The following is a 12,301-nucleotide window of genomic DNA, read 5'->3' on the forward strand; positions in this document are numbered from 1 at the left end:
ATTCCACCAGGCCTCCCTTGTCTTTCGTCAGCCCCTCACCTCATGCTCCACCCATGGTTGAACTTTGGTCCGTTGGAGAGGAGGACCCATGAGCCCTCAGCACAGTCTTGTCTATAAAGTGTTGAGCTGGAGAGCACTAACAAGTCTGCCCCAGCCGAGTACCATTCAGTGCAACAGAAGCAGCGCAGTGCTATGGCAGATTGATGACGTATGTTGCATTCACCTGGGTATCTTAAGTGAACTGAGGTCCATCTTGTGCACAGCACTCTTTTTCAAATGGGTTCGAGGCTGGCTTGATTTCCCACTGGTGTGACATGAGGTTGGAAGGCCTGACAAGATTCTGGTGAACAGCTGTTTTAATAACATTCATCAGATCTAAATTAATGTAAATGGCATTCACGCCCCTAGGCATTGGAGGAACCAACCACCATTAAGCTGCCATTAGGAGAATTTCAAACGGTTTTTATGCTGGCAGCTTTCTGACTTTTTGTCTCCTGCTGGATTCTCCACTCCTGGCTGCCACCAAACCTGACATGGGCAAAATGGGAGAATTCCACCCTTGGTTCTGCCAGGACCCTATGTCTCCAGTACAATACAGCCTTTATTCAAACATGGTTAAAAGAGCTGAATTCTAGCAGTGAGTTGTGTGATTGCCCTTGACATCAAGGCAGCCTTGACTGAGTGTGGCATCAAGAAGACTTAGTAAATCTGAAGTGGATGGAATTAGCATGGTTGAGGGATGCAGAGTGGGTGCAAACTCTCCACCGTGGAATCATGCCTTGCATAAAGGAAGCTGGTTCTGGACAACAGAGGCCAATCCTCTCTGCCCTAGAATGTCACTGCAGAATGTTCTCAAGGCAATGTCCTAAGCTCAACCATCTTCAGCTTCTTCATGACTGATCTTTCCTTGATCATAAGATAAGAAGTAGGTCTGCGGGTTGGTAATTGTGCAATGTCCAGTCCCATTTGTGACTTGTAAGATAATGAAGCAGTCTGTGCCCACGTGCAGCAAGACCTGGGCAACTTTCAGGTGTTGATGAAGGTAGGGCAGTTGATGTCATATACATGGATTTTAGTAAGGCGTTTGATAAGGTCCCCCATGGTCGGCTTATGATGAAAGTAAGGAGGTGTGGGATAGAGGGAAAGTTGGCCGATTGGATAGGTAACTGGCTGTCTGATCGAAGACAGAGGGTGGTGGTGGATGGAAAATTTTCGGATTGGAGGCAGGTTGCTAGCGGAGTGCCACAGGGATCAGTGCTTGGTCCTTTGCTCTTTGTGATTTTTATTAATAACTTAGAGGAGGGGGCTGAAGGGTGGATCAGTAAATTTGCTGATGACACCAAGATTGGTGGAGTAGTGGATGAGGTGGAGGGCTGTTGTAGGCTGCAAAGAGACATAGATAGGATGCAAAGCTGGGCTGAAAAATGGCAAATGGAGTTTAACCCTGATAAATGTGAGGTGATTCATTTTGGTAGGACTAATTTAAAGGTGGATTACAGGGTCAAAGGTAGGGTTCTGAAGACTGTGGAGGAACAGAGAGATCTTGGGGTCCATATCCACAGATCTCTAAAGGTTGCCACTCAAGTGGATAGAGCTGTGAAGAAGGCCTGTAGTGTGTTAGCTTTTATTAACAGGGGGTTGGAGTTTAAGAGCCGTGGGGTTATGCTGCAACTGTATAGGACCTTGGTGAGACCACATTTGGAATATTGTGTGCAGTTCTGGTCACCTCACTATAAGAAGGATGTGGAAGCGCTGGAAGGAGTGCAGAGGAGATTTACCAGGATGCTGCCTGGTTTGGAGGGTAGGTCTTATGAGGAAAGGTTGAAGGAGCTAGGGCTGTTCTCTCTGGAGCGGAGGAGGCTGAGGGGAGACTTAATAGAGGTTTATAAAATGATGAAGGGGATAGATAGAGTGAACGTTCAAAGACTATTTCCTCGGGTGGATGGGGCTATTAGAAGGGGGCATAACTATAGGGTTCATGGTGGGAGATATAGGAAGGATATCAGAGGAAGGTTCTTTACGCAGAGAGTGGTTGGGATGTGGAATGGACTGCCTGCAGTGGTAGTGGAGTCAGACACTTTAGGAACATTTAAGCGGTTATTGGATAGGCACATGGAGCACACCAGGATGATAGGGAGTGGGATAGCTTGATCTTGGTTTCAGATAAAGCTCGGCACAACATCGTGGGCCGAAGGGCCTGTTCTGTGCTGTACTGTTCTATGTTCTATAAGACTGGTGTGTGGCAAGTAACATTTGCCCAGTCAATGATAACTTCCAATAGGATAGAATCTAACTGTATTCAACAACAATCCCATTGCTGAATGCCTCACTATCAACATTGCCGGATTGCCTTTGACCAGAAACTTAAACTATATCAGTCGTATAAATTTGTAGCTACAAGAGCAGATCACAGGTTGCAAATTCTGTGATGAATAATTTACTTCCTGACATGACATTCCACCCATGCATGGGAACACCACCACCAGTAAGCTCCTTTCCAAGTCACATACATCCTGACTTGAAATTATATTGTTGTTCCTTCACTACTGGATTAAAATTATTGCAGTGGTTCAAGGAAATGGCTCACCATCACCTTCTTGGAGGCATTTAGATATGGATAACAAATGCTGCCTTGGCGGACACTGTGAAAGAATGCATTTTTTTAAAAAATGTGTACCATTTTAGAAGATATGCTGCAGCAATGCCTCAAGACTTCCAAACAGGTGACCTCGACCATCAAAAATGACTAGGGCAGCAGTGCATGAGAACACTTCCAGTTCAGAGCAGTTCACCACTGCCCACTCTGCAAATTAAAGATGGGCAATAAATGGTGATCTTGTTCATGATGCCTCTATCCCATGAATACATTTTAAAATGCCAATTCCTGTTCAGTTTGAAAGATTTCACCATGCAGTCAGAACGTGGCTGCATACATTCCATTTTCAAGTTTGCTAATGGCACCACCGTAGTGGGTCAGATCTTAAACAATGACAAGACGGAGTACAGGGGAGAGATAAAGAATCTGGTGAAATGGTGTGGCGATAACAATCTCTCTCTCAATGTCAGTAAAACAAAGGAGATAGTCATAGACTTCAGGAAGCATAGTGGAGGACGTGCCCCTGTCTACATCAACGGTGATGAAGTGGAAATGGTCGAGATCTTCAAGTTTCTAGGTGTCCAGATCACCAACAACCTGTCCTGGTCCCTCCACGCTGATGCTATAGTTAAGAAAACCCACCAATGCTTCTACTTTCTCAGGAGGGTAAGGAAATTTGGCATGTCCGCTATGACTTTCACCAGCTTTTAGAGATGCACCATAGAAAGCAGTCTTTCTAGTTGTATCATAGTTTGGTATGGCTCCTCCTCTGACCAACACCGCAAGAAACTACAAAGGTTGTGAACGTAGCCCAATCCATCATGCAAACCAGCCGGCCATCCATTGACTCTGTTAGTACTTCCCACCGATTCGGAGAAGTAGCCAGCAGAATCAAGGACCCCACGCACCATAAACGTACTGTCTTGCGCTTTCTTCGGTCGGGAAAAAGATACAAAAGTCTGAGATCATGTACCAACCAGCTCGAGAACAGCTTCTTCCCTAGTGCCATCAGACTTTTGAATGAACCTACCATTTAAGCTGATCTTTCTCTATACCCCAGGTAAGAACAAGTTAAGGTGCTAAATTGAGGGAAGGCTAATTACAACAATATTAGGCAGGAACTGAAGAATATAGATTGGGGGCAGATGTTTGAGGGCAAATCAACATCTGGCATGTGGGAGGCTTTCCAGTGTAAGTTGATAGGGATTCAGGACTGGCACATTCCTGTAAGGATGAAAGATAAGTATGGCAAGTTTTGGGAACCTTGGATAACGAGTGATATTGTGAGCCTAGGCGGCACAGTAGCACAGAGGTTAGCACTGCTGCTTCACGGCTCCAGGGACCTGGGTTCGATTCCCGGTTTGGGTCACTGTCTGTGTGGAGTTTGCACATTCTCCTCGTGTCTGCATGGGTTTCCTCCCGGGTGCTCCGGTTTCCTCCCACAGTCCAAAGATGTGCGAATTAGGTTGATTGGCTATGCTAAAAAATAATTGCCCTTAGTGTCCTGAAATGCGTAGATTAGAGAGATTAGTGGGTAAATATGTAGGGATACAGGGGTAGGGCCTGGGTGGAATTGTGGTCGGTGCAGACTCGATGGGCCGAATGGCCTCTTTCTGGACTGTAGGGTTTCTATGAAAGAGAAAAAGGAAGCATTTGTCAAAGTTAGGAGGCTGGGAACACACTAAGCAAATGTGGAATACAAGGAAAGTAGAAAGAAACTTAAGCAAGGAGTAAGAAGGGCTAAAAGGGGTCATGAAAAAGCATTGGCCAGCGGGGTTCAGGAAAATCCCAAAGCTTTTTGTACATAACGAGCAAGAGGGTAGTCAAGGAGAGGGTTGGCCCACTCGAGGACAAGGGAGGGAATCTATGCGTGGAGCCAGAGGAAATGGGTGAGGTATTAAATGAGTACTTTGCGTCAGTATTCACCAAAGAGAAGGACTTGGTGGATGATGAGTCTGGGAAAGGATGTGCAGATAGTTTGAGTCGTGTTGAGATCAAAAAGGAGTTGGTATTGGGGTTCTTGAGAAGCATGAAGGTAGACAAGTCCCTAGAGCCTGTTGGGATATACCCCAGAATACTGAGAGAGGCAAGGGAGGAAATTGCTGGGGCCTTGAGAGAAATCTTTGTATCCTCACTGGCTACAGGGGAGGTCCCAGAGGATTGGAGAATAGCCAATGTTGTTCCTTTGTTTAAGAAGGGTAGCAAGAATAATCCAGGTAATTACAGGCCGGTGAGCCTTACATCAGTGGTAGGGAAATTATTGGAGAGGATTCTTCGAGTCAGGATTTATTCCCACTTGGAAATAAGTGGACGTATTAGTGAGAGGCAACATGGTTTTACAAAGGGGAGGTCGTGTCTCACGAACTTGATCGGGTTTTTCGAGGAAGTGACGAAGATGATTGAGGGTAGGGCAATAGACGTTGTCTACATGGACTTCAGTAAGGCCTTTGACAAGGTCCCTCATGGCAGACTGGTGCAGAAGGTGAAGTCGCATGGGATCAGAGGTGAGCTAGCAAGGTGAATACAAAACTGGCTCAGTCAAAGAAGACAGAGGGTAGCAGTGGAAGGGTGTGTTTCTGAATGGACGGCTGTGATAAGTGGTGTTCCTCGGGGATCAGTGCTGGGACGTTTGCTGTTTGTAATATATATAAATGATTTGGAGGAAAATGTAACTGGATTGATTAGTAAGTTTGCGGATGACACAAAGGTTGTTGGATTTGTGGATAGCGATGAGGACTATCAGAGGATACAGCAGGATATAGATCAGTTGGAGACTTGGGCGGAGAGATGGCAGATGGAGCCTAATCCGGACAAATGTGAGGTTAATGTATTTTGGAAGGTGCAATACAGATAGGAAATATACAGTAAATGGCAGAACCCTGAAGAGTATTGATAGGCAAAAGGATCTGGGTGTACAGGTACACAGATCACTGAAAGTGGCAATGCAGGTGGAGAAGGTAGTCAAGAAGGCATACGGCACGCTTGCCTTCATTGGCCGGGGTATCGAGTTTAAAAATTGGCAAGTCATGTTGCAGCTTTATAGAACCTTAGTTAGGCCGCACTTGGAATATAGTGTTCAATTCTGGTCGCCACACTACCAGAAGGATGTGGAGGCTTTGGAGAGGGTACAGAAAAGATTTACTAGGATGTTGCCTGGTATGGAGGGCATTAGCTATGAGGAGAGGTTGGAGAAACTTGGTTTGTTCTCAGTGGAGGACGGAGGTTGAGGGGAGACCTGATGGAAGTCTACAAGATTGAGAGGCATGGACAGAGTGGATAGTCAGAAGCTTTTTCCCAGGGTGGAAGAGTCAATTACTAGGGGGCACAGGTTTAAGATGCGAGGGGCAAGGTTTAAAGGAGATGTACGAGGCAGATTTTTTACACAGAGGGTGATGGGTGCCTGGAACTCGTTGCCGGGGGAGGTGGTGGAAGCGGATACGGTAGTGACTTTTAAGGGGCGTCTTGACAAGTACATGAATAGGATGGGAATAGAGGGATATGGTCCCCGGAAGGGTAGGGGGTTTTAGTTAGGTCGGACAGCATGGTCAGTGCTGTAATTTTCTTTGTTCTTTGTTCTTTATAACACTATATTCTACACCCTCTCCTTTCCTTCTCCCCTATGTACTCCATGAACGGTATGTTTTGTCTGTATAGCGTGCAAGAAACAATACTTTTCACTGTATCCCAATACACGTGACAACAATAAATCAAATCATGGGATGCACGGGATGGGAGAGATAGGTGCTGAAGGTGGAAATCACCACACTTGTACCCCAGAGAGGCTCGGGCTCAAACGTCTTTGCTGTTCAAATCGCCTCCTGCTGCTGGCCTGGCACACAGATCACACCAGAGTCAGCAGCAGTTGTGGCCATGCATGTGTGGATGTATGGGAGAGGGGAACTGGGGAACCAGCGCATGTGGAATACTAATGGTTTCAGAGGTGGGGTGACTGCCAGTATTCGACTGTTTATGTTCATTGACTTCACTGGGTCATTTGATCTTGTCAAAACAAAGGCTCAATTCAAATCCTACCGAAGTTAACTTTTTCTCTGGATGTCCTTTGCGATTTTAGACATCCAAAGAGGTGAGCATATTTCTTGCTTTAAATCATTTATAGATTAAATAATTTGTTTACATGTGGTCATTGCTTGACCTATGTTTTTTAGTGAAGTTGTGAGGCTTGACTTCAACTGTGTCTGTCGCCCGGGTAGAACATTAAAGTTAAAGTTTATTTATTAATCACAAGTAAGGCTTACATTAACACTGCAATGAAGTTACTGTGAAATTCTCCTAGTCGCCACACTCCGGCGCCTGTTCAGGTCAATGCACCTAACCAACACGTCTTTCAGACTGTGGAAGGACACCAGAGTACCCGGAGGAAATCCATGCAGAAATGGCGAGAACGTGCAAACTCCACACAGACAGTGACCCAAACCGGGAATTGAACCCGGGTCCCTGGCACTGTGAGGCAGCAGTGCTAACCATTATGCCACTGTGCTGCCCCATAGGAGCAAAAGAAGGCCATTCAGCCCATCAAGCCTGGTTCACTATTCAGTATGATCATGGCTGATCATCCATTTCAATGCCTTTTCCCATACTACTTCCACATCATAGAATCCATACAGTGCAGAAAGAGGACATTCTGCACCAACAACAATCCCATCCAGACCCTATCCACTTAACCCAACCTGTTTACCCTGCTAATCTCCCTGATACTAAGGGGCAATTGAGCATGGCCAATCAACCTAACCCGCATATCTTTCGACATGCCTTTATGTCACTGGTGTTTAGAAATCTGTCAATCTCTACTTTAAACATACTCAGTGACTTAGCTTCCACAGTCCTCTGGGGAAGAGAATTCCAAAGATTCACAAGCCTCTGGGTAAAAAAGAATCTCCTCATCTTAGTTCTAAGTGGCTTTCTCTTCTTTTGAAATTGTTTCTAGGCTTTTCAACCAAGAAAAACATCTTACTGTATGTACCCTATCTATCCCTTTAAGTATTTGAGTGCATTTATGCTGTCCAAAGTTCCACCTACCACCTCCCCATTCCACTTGACCAATTGGCGGCAGCTTTGGCCACTCGACTGAATGCTGTGTTCTCAGTTCAGGCGCAGGCATTATCCTAATTTAGACCAGTAATCCTCATGATTATGATCCTCATAAATACATGGCAAGAGGCTGAACCATGCTCACCTTTCGCAAGGGGATTCTACAACTTGCCCAGTCATCAAATTGTTCTGCAGCCCTTAAAACCTTTAATTTACATTCTGTGCCCAACGGTTGAAAGCTCCTGGAGCATTTGATGGGACATCCATGCTTTTGTCTTGCTTGAGTCAGCAGAAAGGTTTCAGAGAAATGACTCCAAGCACGTCAATGGAGCTGCTGGTGAATGGTAGGAGCTGCAGAAGAATGCTCACATTTTGAGAAGCTTTTCCAAGTGTGTAGCTTCCCTGAAGGTGAGTATGGTTCAGCCCCTTGCCATTCAGCTCAATTCATCCCTAACCATTCCTCCTGAGCATGTGCTTGTGTACTTCCACCAGTCTGTGCTGCCTTGTACCCCCTGCCCCACTCAACCCCATCCAATACTAGAGCACTTGCCGTGGAATTGCACTGAAAGCCAGCTGGGAAAATGCGACTTGCCTGTGTCTCCGTCTGACTGCGCAGTGCCTCTTCCTTGATGAGCTACCCTATTGGTGTTCCTCGCAAGCACTGTGTAAGATTGTGTGCAGTTACTTCCAAATTCCCCTCACATTTTGGTTGGCCAGGTGCAATCCTTTTAAAGGCAATTGGACATCATGCTGTTCTGAAGTTCTGCTGACGTAGGCATTAAATTTGATATGGGGGGATGACTCCAGCATGCAGACTCAATAATGAAATGCAAATACCTTAAAATTAAGTTCCTGACATTGGACAGTGGAAGCATGGCTGACCACTGATGTGGGAGGGGAACAAATCCTGAATTTACGTTGTAGGGAAATGCGACTTGGGCCGTTTTGGGTGGTACAGTGATTAGCACTGCTGCCTCACACCTCCAGGGACCCGGGTTCGATTCCCAGCTTGGGTCACTGTCTGTCTGTCTTTGCACATTTTCCCTATGTCTGTGTAGGCTTCCTCCCACACTCCAAAAGATGTGTGGGATAGGTTGATTGGCCATGCTAAATTGCCCCTTAGTGTCCCAGGATGCGTAGGTTAGAGGGATTAGCGGGGTAAATATGTGGGTTTACAGTGATAGGGCCTGGGTGGGATTGTTGTCGGTGCAGACTCGATGGGCCAAATGGCCTTCTGCACTGCAGGGTTTCTATGATTCTATCACATTTTCCACTCATGCCGCCAAACACGCCCACCATAAACAGGATCGGAAAATTCCACTTAAAGTAATCATTAGAAACACCTGAACTCCCACCTAATCCCATTTGCCAGCATTTGGCCCATAGCCCTGAATGTTATGATGTGCCAGGTGCTCATCCAGGTACTTTTTAAAGGATGTGAGGCAACCCGCCTCTATCACCCTCCCAGATAGCATTCCAGACTGTCACCATGCTCTGGGTGAAAAATGTTTTCCCCTCATCCCCCCTAAACCTCTTTATGCACTCTGTCCATGTCTCTCAATCTTGTATGCCTCAATCAGGTCGCCCCTCAGTCTTCTCTGCTCCAACGAAAACAAACCAAGCCTATGCAACGTCTCTTCATAACTTATGTTCCATCCCAGGCAGCATCCTGGTGAATCTCCTCTGCACCACCTACAGCACAATCACATCATTCCGATAATGTGGCGACCACAACTGCACACAGTACTCTAGCTGTGGCCTCACCAAACTTCTATACAACTCCAAGCAATTTGGAATGCAAAAATGGAATATGAGAAAGCTCTGGCTGGTAAAAGTAGGGAAAATCCCAATATATTCTATAGGTTTATCAATGAGAAGAGGATAACCAGGGAAAGAGTAGGTCCCAATAGGGACCAAGGGGGCATTCTATGGGTGGATCCAGAGGACATTGGTAGAGTGTTGAACAAATACCTCACATTCATCTTCACCCAAGAAAATGAGGACAATGGTATGGAATTCGGGGAGAGAGAGACTGTGAGGTTCTTGAGCAAATTGACATAGGGACAGACAAGGTATTGGAGGTGTTGGCAGCTTTAAAAGTGGATAAATCTCCAGGTCTAGATGAATTATGCCCTCGTCTGCTGTGGGAGGCAAGAACGGAGACTGCAGGGGCTCTGATACAAATTTTCAATTCCTTTCTGGCCACGGTGGTGGTGCAAGACGACTGGGGAACAGCTAATGTAGTTCCGCTATTTAAGAAGGGTTGTAGAGATAAACCAGGGAATTACAGACTAGTGAGTCTCACATCAGTGGTAGGGAAACTATTAGAGAAACTTCTGAAGGAGTGCATCTTTCTCCATCTGGAAAGGCAAAGCTTGATCAGGGATAGTCATCATTCCTAACCATTCCCTCCATCAGAGGGAGGTCATGCCTAACAAATTTGATTGAATTTTTTGAGGAGATGATCAGGTATGTAGACAAGAGTAGTGCAGTCGATGTAGTTTATATGGATTTCAGCAAAGCCTTTGACAAGCTCCCACATGAGAGACTTATAAAGAAGGTAAATTCACGCATGATACAGGGTAATTTGATAAAGTAGATTCAAAATTGGCACAGTTGAAGGAGACGGAAGGTGATGACAGAAGGCTGGTTTAGTGACTGGAAGCCAGTGTCCAGTGGCATATCCCTGGGAAATGTGTTGGGCCCCTATTATTTGTTATTTATATAAATTACATTGATGATTATGTGGGGGAGTAGGATTAGTAAGTTTGTGGACGGCACAAAGATTGGATGGGTGGTTCACAGTGAGGAAGAGTATCTTGGGCTACAAGAAAATATAGATGGAATGGTTAAATGGGCAGATAAGTGGCAGATGGAACTTAACCCTGCAAAGTGTGAGGTGATGCACTCTGGAAGGAGTAATTTGACAAGGAAGTATTCAATCGGAAGGATGTGATTGCGCTGGAGGGGGTGCAGTGGAGATTCACCAGGATTCTGCCTGGGATAGAACAATTAAGTTACGAAGACTTGGTTTGTTTTCGTTGGCACAGAGAAGGCTGAGGGGCGACCTAATCGAGGTGTACAAGATTGCGAGACATGGACAGAGTGCATAAGGAGCAGCTGTTCCTCTTCGTTGAAGGGTTAGTCATAAGAGGACATAAGTTCAAGGTGGGGCGAGAGGTTTAGGGGGGAATGTGAGAAAATCTTTTTTACCCAGAGGGTGGTGACTGTCTGGAATGCACTACCTGGGAGAATGGTAGAGGCGGGTTACTGTATCCCAAAATGTTATTTTCTTATATCTAATACGAATATTTCTAATTTGTATTTGGTTCCATTATACCTTGAGGGAGTCAAATCCATAAATTGACCACACTCACGATGGTATTGACATCTGGTATTGTGTTCATTCACAATATGGTACTGTGTTCATAATTTTTCATTTGCTACCCCCATCCCCTTTAAGTGCATGCCCTGACCTCTGACTCTACTTGTACTGTTTTGGTGAAATAGCTTGCCATTGCTTTACTGGGTTTTTTATGAAGGAAAGGGAAAATGTAAAAGAGGCACAGGATATTGGATGATTTCTATCAAGATTTCTTTAACACATGAGGAAAATCCTAGAAAGAAAAATTATATCACAGATGACCATGTGTGGATGTTGAGTTATCAGGGTCTAAACTACAGATATGAAGAAAAGGAATGAAAGGAATAGATTTACTGGAAGAAAACATCAATGAACTCGAGATCGGATCAAGAAGACACAACCACCGACTATTGTTTTTTCCAGTCCTGCCTTTGACTGCAGGACTGGAAAAAACAATAGTTCACAAAAGCAAGCATGTCTGGAGCATGGGATCCATAAATGCTTTTAATCAGGAAATATAGAGTACAGAGTTAAATGAGTACCTTTATTCAGGAGGAAAACAAGTTAAGCTAAGCAGATGAGGTTGGTGGAAGAAGGGGACTGGACAATTGGAGCAGGATGGCACTCAGGAAGAAAGTAGAGGATTTTGAGAGCATTCCTGGTGAAAGACAGAGGCGTAGAATGATTGTAATGTGGAGAAACAGGATATAATTAGAAATTAACACAAGTCATTAAGGTAGGTAGGTACAGGATAAAGAGAATGAGAATAGAGTTGGGATAAGAGAAAAGAGCTTTGTGGAACAGAAGCAAGTACAAACAATTGAACTAGTTAAACACTTTGTGGATCTTTGAGTGAAGGTGGAAAAAAGTACTGTAATATTGAGGGATCAAAATATTTGAGGGTATCCAGAACTGATGAGTTCACTGATAATATGATGTCTTGGTGTTCAATAATGGCATCAGATTCAAATAACAAATGGAAGACAGACGGTTAAAATTTGGCCTTGGCTAAGTAGTGGTCCTTGAAGCATATAACATTACCTATCTGGTCTACAAGATTTATAATCGTCTTCTGATTGGAATTTTAAACAGTTGGTTATAAGTTTAGATGAAGGCGTATTGGAGTCAATGCATACATTAGAGATGAACTGTGTTAAACTCCCATACATTTTATCATGAAATATTTTTCCAAAGATAGGTTTGGTATACATATTTTTTTCAGCTAGCTGTTTTATACCCTAATACTGAATTCAGTTTAGTAATTCAACTAAATGATTGTATGCCATCCTCCT

General features: G+C 44.7%; 1 protein-coding gene across 3 annotated transcripts in view; it reads left to right on the top strand.

Moving 5' to 3' along the window:
* The window catches only part of hacd1 (3-hydroxyacyl-CoA dehydratase 1), a 63,868-nt gene that overhangs the window by 31,809 nt on the left and 19,758 nt on the right, over window positions 1–12,301 (top strand). The gene's annotated exons all lie outside the window — the stretch shown is intronic.

The sequence above is a fragment of the Mustelus asterias genome, chromosome 2 (assembly GCF_964213995.1).
Source record: "Mustelus asterias chromosome 2, sMusAst1.hap1.1, whole genome shotgun sequence".
NCBI classification, from domain to species: Eukaryota; Metazoa; Chordata; class Chondrichthyes; order Carcharhiniformes; family Triakidae; genus Mustelus; species Mustelus asterias.